The sequence below is a fragment of the Odontesthes bonariensis genome, chromosome 22 (assembly GCF_027942865.1).
Source record: "Odontesthes bonariensis isolate fOdoBon6 chromosome 22, fOdoBon6.hap1, whole genome shotgun sequence".
Lineage (NCBI taxonomy): Eukaryota > Metazoa > Chordata > Actinopteri > Atheriniformes > Atherinopsidae > Odontesthes > Odontesthes bonariensis.
This window is the reverse complement of record NC_134527.1, coordinates 13,986,673-14,004,521: the sequence shown is the minus strand read 5'-3', so window position 1 is coordinate 14,004,521 and position 17,849 is coordinate 13,986,673.

Genomic DNA, 17,849 nt, shown 5'->3' with positions numbered 1-17,849 from the left:
GTCATTGGTAGAACAGCCAGCATCTCCTTGTGACTACTCTTTCTAAACAGTGGTAGGTACGATAGGGCAACATTTAGTACTGGATGCAGCAGTAGATTTTTAAGATGTTACAAATAACTATTTATCCCCATGCTGCAAGGGAAGGAATGTTTGATCATGAAAATTGCTAGATGGGCTGTTCCACTGCTCTGCTGTGGCAGTGATGACAAGAGAATGTCTATGTTTTATTAATGTGATGGAATTAAAAGGGCACATAAAAGTCTAACCATATTTATCCGGTGTAAACGCTCTTCCTGTCTGCTACTCTCATCAGAATTATAGAAAGGAGTTAGGTGCTGCACTGTTCTCTCCACCACATTAATTCCTGAAAAGCTTGAAAAACATGCCACGTATCACGTGAATAATGTTTGTGTGAGAGCAAGAACATGTTTTGATTCGCAGTTGACTGATAGACACCTAATTCACCAGTGAAATGGTGAATCAGACTCCTATTACATGTCCAAATATATTTGATATATTATAAATTTATCATATCCAATATCTCTTATGTCAGAATTCCATGCTCAAAATTAAACTACTCAGTTTCAAATTCAGCTAAGCACTGTAAACTGATGTGGCTGCACTTGCAGATGCAGTGTAAGACAATATTATATGTGCTAAGATTAAGATCGCAGCACAGTGAGGGCAGTGTACATGGACCCGCAGTGTCAGGTCCACACAGTGACTTCTTGCTGTGCTCAGTGAAGGCTTGTGTGTCAGAGTAACTCTCAATCACCTCTTACTTCCTCACAAATCAAATCAATCATCTATTTAATATGACACACGAAAGATGAAACACACTCACATGTCAGTTAGACTCATTAGATGCAATCACATTCATTCAGAAATGAAGTGCTCGTGGAAAGCAAATAGATTTAATGGGAGTCTATCTGTTAAGACAATTAAAATACATTCAGACTTTTTAAAGGTATTTTTTGTAAAATCATAGATCAACATATCTTTTGGTAATCACAGTGAAGAGATGCTCTTGACAAATTTAGTGAAGAGCATAAAAAAAAAATGTATGTGGTTATAGACCTTTTTATTTTCATCATATGTGCTAGGGTTGATTATTGAGAAAATATGATGCTGGAAAGGGTAGAACTTCTAGGGATCAACACTATGGTCTATTGATTCTTATTTACAGTGATATTTATATATATTGGTACAAACAGGGTAGGATCTGTTGAAGATATTTCCTAAAATTTACCGATGCTTTAGGGATTGAGTATCCTTTTACTCTAGTTATTGGGGCGTTTTTTATTATCATTCTGAATGTATTACACTAAAACACACACTGATTTGCATAATTACATACAGTAGCAAAAGACAAACAAGGCTCTCTTTAAATCAAAGCTTCATTTCCCCTATAAATAAGTCATAATATCAACAGTTTTACTGTACCTTATCCAGAAGGTGAGCCCTTTTCCCTCGTCTCGACAACTGTTTGTTGTTGATTTGTGGAAGAGAACACCAAAGCAGTAACGGCATGTAATACTGTAGTAAAAAATCCAGCAGGTTAGATGGGTAAGCTTGATGACTGCTTCTAATCACTAAGGCATAAAGATTAAACTTCACATACTGTGGCAATTGTAAGCTGATGCTGCTATCAGTGCTTAACAGTAGAGCAGAATACACAGAAAGAGACTGAAAGCAAGCAGCAGCACAATAACCCATCCCCCTGATGGCTACCCATCACGCACATTGCTCTTATGGCACAATGCAATCGATCAAGCCAGTGTGTGGTGTGCGTGAATGAGGCTAGTCATTTGTTACTGTTTTTGTGGAGAGGCAGGTAACAACTGTGAAATTAAAGCTCTTGTACATTTTTTTATGTTTTTTTTCCTCATTGGAAATATCTTTTTTGTAACACTAATCAAATGAAGTACCTGCAGCTAATGAATCAAAGCGAACTGTGTGATCTCCAAATTACTTTTTCATCCACATTGATTTCTTATCTAATACCCACTGCCAGTGGCACAACTTAATTCGACCACCAGATGTTTACATGGGCGGCGCCAAAGTGACACAGACCAGTTGGCACAGGCTCCCACTGGGTGCTTTGAGAATTGCAGAGAAAAAAAAAGTCCTGCGGTTTTGAAAGGCACCAAACCTTTTACAAAGTATCGTACTCTTTCACTGCTCACCCTACTGTGGGGAGATGAGATAAAAGCCTCCCAATGTTCATCAACTCATGCGCAACTGAGCAACCTGCTGTAGCACCTCCTCTTGCCCTTAATATATCCCTTTTCTACTCTGAATCTTGAAGATTCAGTGTAGATGCTGTCTAGCAATGGAGGGATACGCTTTTACACTTCTGGGTCACAGCATGTCTAATGGAAACAGACATGGAAATTACCTGTGAAGTTACCTTCACTAAAATAAATCCTAGCACACACAAGGAAGGGGATGTTAGTAATTTGTTGCATTATTGTTGATAGGTCTTTCTATGTTTGTTTGTTGTTTTGTTTTTTATCTTGCTCAGTCACTTGCTGAGTCAAAGGATACAGTTGTGATGACCAGCTGATTCACTTGGAGGGTAGTCAGCATCATGGGTACAAGGCTTAACTGTTCTCTGCATGTGGCTCAGACAAAGAGAGCTTTCATTCATTTTGGTATTTCTTGCAGAAACCTGAAATTTTTCCAAAATGAACAATGTACAGGAGGTCAGTTCACTGGGATAAATATTCAGTTTATTGCAATTTCAGTGAAACAGCATGACCTCATTAATGCTCTCTTCACTGTTCAATCCCTTTTGGCACCCTCAAAGAGGTGTAAATTGGCCATTTTAAGGTAATTTCGTCTGAGTCAGTAAAACAACACTCATTGATCAGAGATCAACAGACTAGAGATGTTGTTGGGAAGACATACATGAGAAACACTGTGTGTGAGCTGAGATGGCCATTCTAAATTACATACTAAACTAATTTATTTTAGTCCTATTAAAATAGTGGATGAGAGACATGTTTGTTTGCTTCTTTTGCTTGAGGTGACCCCTACCGCAACAGCCAATTACTGTCAAAATGGTCTGTCACCTCTGTCCCTTCATCCAAAGTGTGAAAAGGACAAAAGCATCCTGCAAGATACATTCAAGAAAATAGCTTGTACTTGGGAATTAATCTGCCCGAGGTTTTATTGGTTATCTCCAGAATACGATTAAAGAGGAGTTTGACTGAAGGAAATGTCACTGTATTGCAGCTCTAAACACAGTCAAGCATAAAGGCACTGACAGATAGACATAGAGCCCAGTCAGAGGAGGTTTTTAACCTATGATGTTTTTGCTTTGCTATTCACTTTCTTTAGGGAATAAATGACATTTCCTGTTTTATTCTAAGGTTATTTATCAGGCCAACCAAGCAGTGCCTGAGGAAGCTCAGACCTTCCAGTCAATGGGTCTATACTTTGTCAGAATTAGTCTGTTTCTCTGGTGCAGTAGGGCAAACAAGGGTGAGCCTGAACCGGTTAACTTGATTTCCAAATAGTGTTGTCGCTATCACATTATTACCTTTGACTATGGGAGGTGTGGCCTAAGGTTTTTTTTTTTTTAATTGTAATGAGCACGTTAACACCTATCTTGGGTGATGTTTTGCCCCAGAAATTGTTAAAGCAATATTGTTGCTATTTTGAGAACATCTCATTTCAAGGCACAGATTATGTTGATATAAGCACGCTGTCGTGACTTTTGGTTGATGTTGGCACGCTAACTTCAATTACCAGTGGCCAGTTCCTGGAAAATGGGATGAAGTTGATCCCAGTCTGTACTGGGGCCTGCAGGGTTACGCCGCTTTATGATTTAATTGCTGATTGATTATTCTCTGCTGCTGCTGCGTCAACACTCAGGCACTCCTCTTGATGCTTGACAGACTCATCGATCAACATGCACACACTTGAGATAGGAATAGGGTGTATAAAGCACATTTGACATTCACTGGCTTCAGAAGTGGCAGGTGGATACCTACTTGGTTATTATAACCTATTAATGATTTATTCCTTACAATCAGGGTTGGCTTGGTAAGACAATTCTTTTTTTAGATTGACTTCTATGATAGCTGGTCCTTCTTGTTTCACCATGGCTATGCATGCAAGGATTAGCAGAAGTTTAATTTTAGATGATCAGGGTTGCCCACAAGAGGGCAGAAATGGATAGTTTAACAGAACTATCCGAGGAACCGTTGGGAAAAGTGCAGGCATTTTCTAGAAAAATATGAACAGGTGACATGGTTGAAGCATCTGTCTATGAATGTCGTAGACAAACTGAAATCAGTCAGATGAACGCATGTAGCTACCTGTACACAGTTTGGTCCAAACTTTTTTTGTCTTTTTTTCTCGTGGTCAGAAACGATTGGTTTGAAGCTTGGCAATATGGTCACTCTCATAATTGTGATGGTAATCTTGCAAATGTCCCAAGAATCCAAAAGCTTTTCAAGGTAAAGAAGAGTAAGGAGCCTTTCTCTTTATGCCTTCTTGATGTTTAAGACAGAGTTCAAAGCGTTTCCGTCCGAAAGCTTCCTAAAGTTCTCTTGTTGGTAAAAAACCGAGAAGATAATAGATATGAACCAAATAAAAAAACATCACAGAAGGGTTTTACAATTTGCTCTTTCAAGGTTACCTGGGATAAAAAAAAGATTGCCCTCTGCTTATAACTATTTGGGATGCATAAAGCTCCACAATAATTATGACCACTGCAAATGTAGGATTAGCTTTTTGCAGTCATATTCTTTACTTTCAGATACATCCCCTCATACCAGACCATCCACTCCACAGCTTACTGCATCGTACATTTCACCAGTTTGCAGTCTGTTTTTCAAACAGATATTTTCCTTCTGCAGCAGGTCCGTTTCCAGTGTTCTTTGCTCTATTTTCTTACCTGTCCCACTCCAGTACTGTAAGGTTTCAACTCATGACCAGGTTTCTTGTGTGAGTTTTAGGTGCGGCAACAGTCAACACTGGCAGCGCTTATTCATTTACCGCCTGTGTTTGTCAATCTTCATTATTCTGATTGGTTGAAATTCAGTTGTTATGTGGTTAGACAAATGCTTCATCCAATGACCTGCAGGTACTTTTTGATTTATTTTGACCTTTTCCAAATGGTTTCTACAGAGGACTTCCCAGATAGTTTTATGTGATCAACCATCTGCTACTTTAAATAAATACATTTCAATTTAGTAATTCATCATTTGACAAGTGGCAAATGAATGACTCAGCTTCTTAGAGCATGGTTTATTTTGGGTTCCTTTATTCTTTTTTTTTTTTCACATTATTTAAGCATCTCAGCAGCAGTGAGCCAGATGAGAGTTAGAGGTTAATTCTGAATCCGGGGCCGTCATTTAGTAAAAATTATCTAATGGCACAGAGGATCAACCACTCATTTATATTAAGAGCTTCTGCAGACTTGTCTATAAGGATTACTACAGATTTAGTCAAGCTAGTGGCACATCAACTCAGTGGAGAGAGAGATTATCAATAAAGCTCACCTCAGTGACACAGTGAACTCTGCCAGGGGCTGCGGCAGAGCTTTCCTGAGATATTTGTGAACTATAGCTATTGGGTTTTATCATTGAGTGGCATTTACATTGAAGATATGCGTTGTAAGAAAACCACACTTGGTATATCAATGATTAAATTATGCAGCTATGCGAGCTACTTCATTCTGTACTGACTGATAACAAAGTATTTATTTTTTTCTTATATACAAGAGTATATCATAGATATTAACCTTACTGTGTGGATGTGAAAGCAATTCTATGTTTTGTGGGCAGGAGATTTAGAGACCCAGAGGTCAGGTCAAGATTATTTTCCCGAGTGATAAGCTATGAGGAAGACTCATCAAACCCAGAGGATATATGTGACAAAACTGTGAGGTGATGATGGCACGTCAGACTTTGCTCATGGGATGAATCAGGACACTGAACACAAACCTTCTTTCTTCTCACGCATCTGCAGGTCATGCATTGCTCCTTCGTGGTTTATGAGCTGACACACCCAGCTGCCTCCTCTCTGCGATGTGTTTGCTCCACATCTTCTTTCTGCTTCGGTTGCTGTCTGAAGTTAAATCAGAGCTGCTCAAACCAGCAAGCCCCAACAGTCAGGAGCTCATCACACATCCTCTATCTGGAAGTGTTATGAGTGTTAAACGATCTTTAAAATATGAATCCACAACCCACAGTGGTTGGTGCTAATCCCTCTGCTGATGTCAGTTCAAGAGCAGAAATGAGACTTGTCTGTATTGTGAAACTGAAACATGTCCGTCCTTACTTATAGTCGGTAGGAGTTGATATGAATGTTGTATGCGTGTTTATTGAGATTTTTTGCCATTGGAAGGATTACAGAAGAAAATGAAAGCTCTGTGTGTCAGAGTGAGAGGTTATTAATCAGATTTTATGATTGTATAACTGCTATATTTTCCTCACTTATAGTCATAAACTAACTTAAAAAAACTTAACTTCTTTCTGTTGTAGCTTTACAACAATTAGATGCAATTAGTCTCAACTTGGGGAATGTGCACATATTTAACAATGACCAAATTGTAGTGTTTCAGTTGTTTTTTTGTTTGTTTTTTTTTTTTTTTTTTGTGGAATACACTGTAAACCAAATGGGTTGTTACGTGTGTGATCTCATTTTACATCTCAGTTTAGGTAAAACACACTGTCCTTTGATATTTGCTGATAGCCAGCAGAGGGCGACATGTTTAGTTTTCGTCCCTGTACATGAAAAATGAAGCACTCATGTTCAGTTGTGCACCCCCAGTAACATAGGAGCACTTTAACTTTAAACACTGTTTCCTATTTATATACTATATTTTAAAATGTATTGGTACACCTTTGTTGTTGCACCTGTGCACATTTTGTTTTGTCTCTCTTTTTTTCTTTTAAAATGGGACTTAAAATAATCATTAAAGGGTAAATGAAAAACAGAGTAATTACTGAGACTGTGGCATGATTTAAATAAATTATTAAGTTGCTAAACTTTCATAATCTCACTGCTAAATAGACCATTTAGCCATGCAGTGCAACAGAAAAAATAATTAAAATCACATTGTGTTTGATGTGAAAAAGACAGAAAGGGCCGATTCGCTCTTTTTTCTTGATAATCATGCATCAGACAGCTATCTTTGTAGATATATTTTATGCAGTCATGTCTCACACTTGAATGTGATGGTAAGTAGGTGTATAAGGATGGTTTTTCAAGATCTTTCATCATATTATCCTATTGTATTGCACTTTTATTAATTGGTGTTACTGAAATCATGTGAGGAAGTTGGTTTAAATTACAATAAATAATTCCAAACACACAGTTTACTGGATTTAAACATATAAGTAATGTATTTTTTAAATTACAATCGAACATTATCAATAAATGCATCTAATTGGAGCCATTTTGTCTCTATTTACCTATAAATAGGTTCTATGTCATGCATTTGGCTTTCGCTTGCATCTATTTTACTGCATGTCTTTTCTCCAAACTTGGAAGTGGTGGACTTGAAGAAGCGTTATTGTAAATGATCACTGGTCACAGATCAAGGATTGAAAGATATTCATGGAACTGCAATGAGAGCCGATGCTCTCGTGTTGCATACAGAGTTAAGAACTATTTTAGATATTTGAGTAATAAATTTAGTAAGTGTGCCTCATTGCTCGAAACAGCTAGTATGCATTCCATTACTGTTAGCTACACTCTTGAACAGAACCTCTTAGCGACATTGAAGCGCCCAAAGGCTAAGGACCTGGTTTCATTTTGGGTTGTAGAAACGGCCACTTATTCGTGTAATACTCAATCAAGCATGACAGCACATCAGTGTCTGTGTAGTCCAGAACAAATTCTGATTATTCAGAAATGTTCATGCATGGCACAGATATACAGTCACTTAACTGACAAGACAAGCCGTTCATTCCAGGATGTCAGGATAAATAGATGCTGTACATGGAGCTTTACTACCACCTACTGGATCCTAAAGGGACAGAACTTCCCACCCGTGTACAGTACTGTAGTGGAGCAGCTCTTGTAGGTGGTCTGAGGTGGGCCTCTTCAGTTGTAAATAGTGTTCTGACACGTGTGGGACCACTCCGATGTCGGTGACCTCTCACCCTTGAAAGCTTAGCTTTACCACCTGGGGGTAGACTGTTCTTGATCTCGCAGCACCTCCAGCAAGCTGGCATACAGCTCTCTCCTTCAGTCTCCCTGTAAAGGACCTCAAGGTCTACTCTACCGTGCACGCTCATACAAATACCTGCATGTACGTGTGTGTATGGGCCTTTTTTGAGAAACAGCTCCATCTCAAAGGTTTTTGCCTCTTTGGGACTGTGTTACTCATTTTAGAGCTCTCAGTGGTTCGTGTTTTCTAAGTGTTCTTTTAATATTTTTGTTTGTTAGAAAGTATGTGTATGTTATAAATACCTCAGCCAAAAACAAAAATGGGAAGCATATGCTACTCTGTGTAGATTCTATGCACTTAGGTTTCCAGTTGTTTTATTTATTTTGCATCAGCTGTGGTGTGTTTTAGCTCTGTTATTTGATCCGTTTAATTCCGAGGATGAGAATTTTCAATGCTGCAAGTGAAGGCTTGTCTTAAGAGCAGTGTAAATAGGATTCATCTTAGGAAAACCGGCATTAGCTGTTGCTTATTTTAGTCTTAAGGACATCTGGGGTGTGTTATAACTAAAGCTGTCTCCTCGTATCCTCGTACTTTTGCTTTTTTCAAGCGTTGAGCGAATGTCAGAAGTTTTCATCAAAAACAACAAAATGCAGTGATTTCCAGCATGAATGGGGGAGATTATGTGTGTGGCTCTTTGAGTGAGTCAGATGGTGACAGACATCGGGTGATAATAAAAGAAGGAACCCAGGTGTGATGACCATTGAGGACTCTTCAGGCATACCTTTTCTGGAGCTACATGATATGATGTTGTTGTCAATGTCGCTACATCTGCAGCACATTTTTTCTTCCTCCAACGGTACCCCCAGTCCCCCTTCATCACTCAGAGCTCAACAAAGTAATCATATACACCTCTTTGATCAGTTTTATGCCTCACTTTAGTAGTGTTGAAAAAAAAAACAGCACCAACAATAGACCGAAATGTGTTTCACTCACAATGCCTAGCCTACTCTCTTTTTCATTATCCATTCTCTTTTATTCCATTGTCCACATGCAGTGCTGAACAATACAGTGCAGGCGGACAGGGTGGAGGCTCATGACAGAACTGGTAACATGATGACACACCAAAGGCCGGGTAAGTAAAAATCCCCCGATACAATGGGACATATGTCACAGTCCAACCATGTCTCCAACCTTTTTTGTGGTCTCTCGTCTCTCTTCTCGGGCCGTCTTCCCCCTCCGGCCGCAGCGATAAAGCTCCCATCTGCTGTGGAGACCCGGGCCTAAGTTTCTCTGAACTGATCCTCACAGCAGTCTCTCCTTTGTCACATATGCCGCTCATGTTTCAGTTTTGACACCTCTCTTTCTTACACATGCGACAGGTACCAAAGATCATCTGTTCTCAGAAGAAACGTATTAGAAATACGATAGTTGTCTCTTTCCAAAGCTTTGCCCTTTGCGCCCTCGGTGAAAACAGTTTTTTTTTTTTTTTAAAGAGCAGAAAAACTACTTAAGGAATGCCTGACAGTGTTGATACTCACCAAGAGTTGGATAATTGACCCCTTGGGTGACCTATAACTTTCCACAAAGGGCTGCAACCCTGACTTTTTATTGCACTTTTGCGATTTTGCATTTTACGACCTTTTTCTGAATGTTTTTGCGTTTTAACACTTAACAAGCTGCAAGATTGTAAAATCCACTTTGAGAAACTTAAAGTATGTTCACAATTAGTTGGTCTATCACCACTTTGGCTGCACAAGTATGTTTGTTTATCTTTCCCTCCCATGCATTCATGAAGCTGTTGTTCATCCACTGTGTTCTCAGCTGTTTCAGTGTGTCAGCAGTGCTGCTGCTGGTTCTACTCACAAAGTTGCACATGCCAGATGTAAGTAACATGAACCGACTCAGCATCCTAACCTGCAGTGAGACTCCCTGTCACAGGTCAAAAAGACAGCTGTAGTGCCCTCAAACTGATAAAGCGTCTCTGAATGGCAGTGATGTGTGATATGAGTCCAGATTATCTTGTTACAGTCATGATAAAGTAAATAGGATGTCATAATGCCCCACAAACATCCAAGAACGCAGATCTCTTATCTCTACCCTTAGGGAAAAGTAGGATTTCCAGTTAATGTTCAAAGTACTTTAAACTAATGTCTTTACATTCAACTTTGTTTCATGGATTTGACTTATTTTATTGTTGACAGGCAATTTTCTTTCCTGTAAAAGGCTACACAAAAGTATGCCAAAGCCATTTAAACATCTGACACCTGAACCTTGAACTATGAACCCAAGCACATGTACACAGCTACTCCAGCTATCAGGTAGACTCAAAGCAACTGATGAGAAGAGCTTGAATTTTTCTCTCAGCCCAAAATGACTCACTGATCTTTGTGTTATGCAAATCCTTCTCTGCCTCGGGGCAAAATAATTACCAACTAAACCTGAGCTCCAAGTTTTGATAATGATGATTACAGACGTGATTATCGCTACATCTTTTTTCTCTCTAATTGTTTGTCGTTGTTTTTGTTATTTTTTACCAGCAACTTGTTCTTTGTTATTAGATTCACCGTGGTTGTTATGGTACACAGTTAAGATCTCATTTAGGATTGAAGGATCCACCAATGCAACCAGTAGCTATCACTAATTAGTTTAACCCAGGATGTAAATCAACTCTGCAAGGACACGTTCCCATAACCTCTGCTCCTAAGTGAACTGATAAGATTACCATGGTATTATATCCAACTGTCTCTTATTGCAAGCTCTGTTCTGTTTGTTATTGTAAGTTACTTGTTAGTGCTATTTGTGAATCAAAGTTCAAGGTTGCTGCTTCATTTAACTCACCTTTCTTTTCATTACCAGAATACCTGAGCACTGTCTGTCCAGTGACAGAGTAGCAGTATGTGCTAATACTGGAATCAAGGAAGGGTTAAAATGGTAATGTAACTTAGTTACGTGAAAAATAGAATACAGGGATATGCCACAATCTGTTTGACATTGTGAAGAAGCGTATTTCTCAGGGCTCTCTCTTATCCACGTGTCCTTAGCTGGCCTGGCAGCGCCAGGAGTTCATACATTTTAGCATTGGTGGCCCTTGTTGAAATCTTAATTTCTCACCACTGAATCATGAGAGCCATGCTTGGATTTATATGTAGTTGTCATCTTGCAACATTAGAGGATGTGTGTTTTTGTAGATTGTATTTGTAAGCACCAGGCAATAATGATTCTAACTTTGACCAGCTGTGAAAGAATGAATTAACAAAGAACCTACATTAAACTCAGTTCGTTCATAACCCAGAATGCATTTGCAAATATTATAATCTCAAAGATTACCGGCATTGCTGTTTTTTGTTGAGCATAGTTATGTCATATTTAAACAATATATGATATCACGGACAAAAAAAAAAAAAAAATGACCAAGCGGAACAAAATCCCTTTTAAGGGGAAAATGTTTTTCTTTTTCTTTTCTTTTTTTCCATTATCAGCTCGTTTTTTTTTTTTTTAATTTGATGCCAGAAAAATATTTCACAAAAAGCTGGAACAAAGGCATACATTTTTTCACAAAGTGTTGAATGTTTTTATTGGTTGACAGGTCCGGGCTGTAGACAGACCAGTTAATCTCCCAAACCTCTTCCCTAAGAAGCCTCGCTATTCAAATACATGCAGGCGTTCCCTGAAAAGCAAGTCATCTGGTTGGCAGCATATTGGCAGTCTGTTTATTTAACATTTGTGACGCCTTCACATATGTACAAATTACTCATATCATGTGCAGCAAAGCACACTGACTTTTGTCAGTATGCTGACTTTTGTTTGTTGATAATAAGTCGGATGATCTTTCTTCTTTTTAGCCTAGAGGGTGATTTCTTCATTTCCATTTTCTTTTGATCATTCCAGCTGCAGGACATGCAATTTTCTATTTTTCCTAAGTCCATCTCAAATGAACTCAGACCCTTTGAAGGCAGAATATGTTTTCTGAATCCAGTTTTTGTACGCCCCCCCCCCCTCCACTTAGTATTTTTAACTTGCATTGAAGTGTTCCTGAGTCCATGCAGTGATTTCTATTAAACTACAAATAATATATTAGTATACAATTTTTCAATGCTGTTCTATTCAATCAAGTCTTTGTTCATGCGATCCACTAAAGGCCTGAAGATCAGACATTCAAATCCATTTTTGGCCTCGTTTCATGTGGGAGATTGGTCTACATTCTCTTAATCTTTAAGTCTTTCCCTTCTTAAAGTCTCTGCCTCTCTGGGTTGCTCTTTTTATAATCATATTACTGGCCTGTTGACAATTATTCTGATTAATTGTGTGATGTTCTATTTTATCATTGTTTGTTTGAATACATTTATTTTCCTAACATTACAGAACTTTTTTTCCCCTGTCTTTTGTTGGCCCTGCCCCAATGTTTTCTTGGCATCAAATTCAAATTACTCAAAAAAGTTTAAAAAACATTTATCTTATTTTACAATAAATGCCTAGAAAAACAAAATAGTGCTCAATGTGCCTCAGACATGCAATGCTGTCATCTTTTTCTTCTTCTTTTTTTCAAAAACACATTGATATCTCAGTCTCATTGATAACAAACTAAAGTGATTATAGTAACTATAATATCATAACATTATGAAGATGAAAAAGACAATAAACAAACACATGCTCCATACCATTGATAGATAACTCAAGATTCCTTTTTCATTTTTTTATGTGTAATTGAAATAATTTTCAATGTGACATTAGTCACATCAAAGTGACCGTGTGGTCATTTTACTGTGATCAACTGTCCGGTCTGCTGAGAGAGACATATTATCCACGGGGTATTACTGACAGGGAGTATGATATGCGTGTGTCTATGCCTCAGTGTGTGCATGTTGCCGAGTGTCACTGTGAGTGTGTGCCCCAATGCACTGGCCCATGAGTATGAGTGTAAATGTGTATGTGTGCCACAGTGTATTTATGTAAGCGGCTGACATAAATACATCAAGGGAAACACACAGCTGTCTAGTACCATGTTTCTTAGGGGTCAGTACCTGAAATGTCCAGTGAGACTGTTTTTGTTGGGTCACTTTGCTTTAAGTTTCTCTCAACAAACTTTGTTCCCGTGACGAGCCTGCGCCAGACTGTCCTCTAGTGCTCTCTACATTCAATATGCAGCAGTAGAGGAAATACAGATTTAGCAAGTCCCACTGCACAGCCACCGGATGGCTGCAGTGAAAGGAACCTGCTCTGATCTCAACACATACCAGGCTGGATTAGAACAGGGGACCAGAGCAGAAACAGGATCTGCCCCCCTCTGCTATCCCTCTCAAATCCTGCCGCTCCTTCCCAAAGACATCCTCACCACTTCCTTCTCCAATTAGAGTGACCTTGTTACGTTTGAGCAGGGTCTCTGGGTCTTGTGAAAGTCAAGACCCAGCTTTATGCACCACTCTTTTAGCAGAGGCTTCAAGCGAGCAGACTCGGCAGCTTGAGGTTGTAAACAAAATAGCTCAGTTCAAATCTGTAAACTGATACAGATACATTAAACAAATGGACAACAAGCAGCGTAAAAGTGACCCCTTCCCAGGGAAGCTTTTCATCTTCGCGCAGTGGTTGTGATCAGCACTTAGCCTGTGCTGTTTATTTAGTAATATAATAGGAAGAGGCTCTGGCGGATACTCTTTGAATGCTAAAAACCGTAAAGCCAGTATAGAGTCTGACACTGTGCCACCTTTGGGGAGGAGTGTTAGTATCCCACACTGTCCCCTCCCTCAATGAAGATGGGCACCACTGACAGCTGCCGAAAGTCAGAGTTCAAAGTCATGGCAGGTAAATATCAGTGGTCAGGATTACAGAAGGCAAGTGTAGAATGATAGAGGGGTTGAGCAACAGCCTAACTAGAGATACCCATGCTGTCCTAATTGTATACATGTTTGGACATATGGCACACTACAACATACATTTCCTCCTCCAGTCCATCATTTATCGTGCAGACAACTGAACAGAGCTCTCCTGGCGGGTTTCATTGTTTGGGCAGCAGCCAAGAAGTTCATCTTTGAGAATCCATTTATCTGTTTGGCCTTCATTTTGAGGAGAAAAAAAACATATAATCAGTAGTAAGAAATCTGCAGCATGCAGTGCTGTGAATGCTCACATATCAACGACTTCCACTGCTTACTGCTGCACTCTAAAGATCTTGAATTAATTATTTCCACTGTATCCCAATAAACTCACTGGTCCATGGGAAAGAGCTTACTGGGTGCTCATTTGCTCATGGGGAAATAATTTACCCATGACCAATAATAAGCTGTTCACACACCATGCAGCCATAGCAGCTATAATAACTATAGAATAGTCTTCCACGTAGCATTGAACTTCAGGGCAAAACTGTGTAACTTCTAAAATCAAACCATGCAGTTGTTTAAAAAGCAATAATACGGTGACTATGTTAGTTTCTTCACAACATATAACTGGAGCAAACTGCAAAAATAAGTGTTGTCAAGTAAGTTTGAATGGACATATGGGTTTTTTTAAATGGCTCCCCTCTTCTCATTTAGTATCTGTGTCTGAGAGATTTAACCTTCCTTACTTCCTCCCTTCTATTTATAACAGTGTCATAGTCCTGCCTGCACTTTGATAGTACCAAGTGATCTCATTTACACACTCCTGCACACACTCACATACAGTCACACAGACGTCCTCTCACAAGCACATATTTTTGCACGCGTACAATCTATTCTTGAATGATGCCAACAAAGACTCATAACATGTTTGAGCAGTGAGTGAAACAGATGGAAATAATACATCGACTGCCACAATGGCTGGGCATTTGGCGGCTGGCCATATCTGAATTGTAGCATGTCCTAATGGATCAGCTGAAAGCTATGTGAATCCTTTAGTATCTGTCCTGACTACCTGCTTGCCGTCTCTGTGCCAAGTATGATCCAAGGCTCTGTGCTAGCTGACAGCTGAGCTTTCACTGGTAGACAACTGGCACTTTTGCACCCTGCATACAGAATGCAGAATGTGGACGCACTTTTCTGATCAACGTTAAAGAAAAAGCACTGCGCATAGGGTGAACAAAATGGAAAGAAAACATACTGCAATAGCGGCAGTGGCTGTTAAACTTTTAAACAGGGTTAAAGTGTTTTAGAGCTTTGCAAACCAGTGTGCGTGAGAATTTTCATTTCTTGAAGTGAGAACACCAGCACTATTATACAAATACTCAGTAAATGAAGGTTCGACACTCAAAATTTAATGGAAAAATGCAGACATCAGGAAAATGTAAAAGTATAAAGAGGTAAAGCACTTATTATTGCAGTAGGAAAACTCCTGTCAGTGGTATAAGTGTATGATATCAACAGAATATGTGATAGGTGGTCAAGCACAAGTTAGCTCTGTTGGGTATTTAAATCTGCAGCAATGGACTATGTTTTCTTAAGGTTATCTCAAGCTTTACATGTCTCTATCCACAGTAAAAGAGCAAAAGACTTTCATCTGAAATGTAATGAAGTTAAAAAGTGAAAATATAAAGTACAGCAAATTGAGAAGTACAATATGGAGTAACTACTCAAATATTCCCTCCTGAACAACATCATACAGCAGCTTAATTAAGCAGTTTGACTTGTTAAAATGATTTACTTAACAGTTGTTAAAGTCGTTTAATTTATAAAGTTAGCTATTGACAAAATAAACTACATGTATATGGAATATACTACATGTGTATGCACTTTGTAGCTCTACCACAAATACCGATAAACCATCATTTTATGACAACCTGTGTGATATTGAGTAGGTCAGGGTGTGGACAAAGATCACCTGAGGGTGTTTTTTTTCCCCCCTAATAATAATAATGGGCTGCACTGTGGTGTGGTGGTTAACACTGTCACCTCACAGCAAGAAGGCCACTGGTTCGAATTTCAGCTACGGACTTCACTGTGGTGTTAACATGTTCTCCTCATGTGTATATTTGCATGGGTTCTCTCTGGGTACTCCGGCGTCCTCCCTCCGTCCAAAAGCATACATATTAGGTTTACTGGTGATCTTAAGTGACTCTTGGAGTGAGTATGAGCATGAATGATTGTTTGGTCCATCCAGGGTGAACCCTGCCTCTCACCCAACTTATGGGGGGGTTAGGTTGATTGCAAATGTCAAAATAACATCCATGTGAATGCCAGGAGGCAAAACATTGAATTGTAACAAGATGAGCATGTCAGTGGTTTTAATGTTATGGCTGATCTGTTTATGTACACATAGCATTATGTATACCAATTCAATGCAGCATATCTGAATTAGATTTCTCCTTTAAACTCAAATGCCATATTAAACACATGAGCTCCTGTTGGTTTTTCAGAGGAAACGTCAGAGCACCAGTATAAGCCAAAGTCACTGTCACGTTCCGACACCTTTAAAAATATGGCACGAATACTGCAAGTCATGAATACATGCAAACGGTGTAAAATAATTCAAATAAACATTAAGCTCATTTAGTAGTAATTAGGCTAAAACATTAAAGCAAAACGTGTTTCATGCCATGCTCTTCAACCTGCCTTGTGCTTGTAATATTCTCAGCTCGAAATTTAATTTACATCAATTTTAATCTCAGATAAGACAAGCTAGCATATCTGCCACTGTTGTCTATCCATTATTCTATTTCTGTGACTTAATCTTGCATATTTGTCTTTTCCATAAGATGAAAATCAAAGGATACTAATGAATTCATATTAACCATGTTATTGTAAAATGCCTTTGTGGATCAGACCACTCATTACTCAACCTACAACCATGCTGAAAATAAACATGTCAGTTATTTGTCCTGATTCTGTTACGTTTACTCCAACGCCATACGTTGTGTGTTTCCTACACAGTATGTCCCACCTCAGTTGCATTTTACATACAGCAATGAGTCATAGAAGCAAGAGTCAATCAACAACAGTTGCTTCTCATACCGTTATATATCATTAAACACAACAAGTCATTATCAATGGACGCGTTACACCCAAAGGAGACAGAATATCTATAAAGATGCAGGAAAACAAACATAATTATCCATGTGTAACATTTGTTTCAGATTATTTTTTACAATTTGATGTTAAACTGAACCAGATGCAGATGACCTGGATTGTTTGAGAAGAATCGTTGTTATTTCCTTCTGAGGGCTTGTCAGCGCTCTGTGAAGGTTTGACATAAAAAATTGAGGTGCTTGTCCCATCAGTGGCACAAATAATGAATGAGGGCTATTCTCTGGGAGTGACGAGACTCTTCATCATACCCCATGTGGTGGTGATTTGTTGAGCTTACTCATGTGTCTCCACCTAACAAATTAATATTTATTATGGTCACTCAAGTATTCAGCTCAGGAGACTTATGACACCCACAGAGTGTACAGCGCTCTCACATAAAGGAACTCTAAGATTGATCTATTTTCGGTGACCATTATCTTCACAACTCTGTCTGTATGAGCCAGAGGAGGGTCACAGAGGAATCCTTTGGTGACATGTCTGCAGACATGTAGAAACAATACAGCTTCTGTCTGCCACATCTTTGAGCAGACTGTGTCCCACACTTTTCTGACGTGTCATATGCTGGGACGTAAACATGTCTGCAAATTCAGCTACTGCACCCAAACGAATCTGATCATATCAGAATGGTTGAATGCAATTAGGAAAGGCACACATCTCACTTTTATGAATAAGTAATCAATGAAAGTTTTCTCATTGTTTTTTTTCTTTATTGACAATCTGTATTG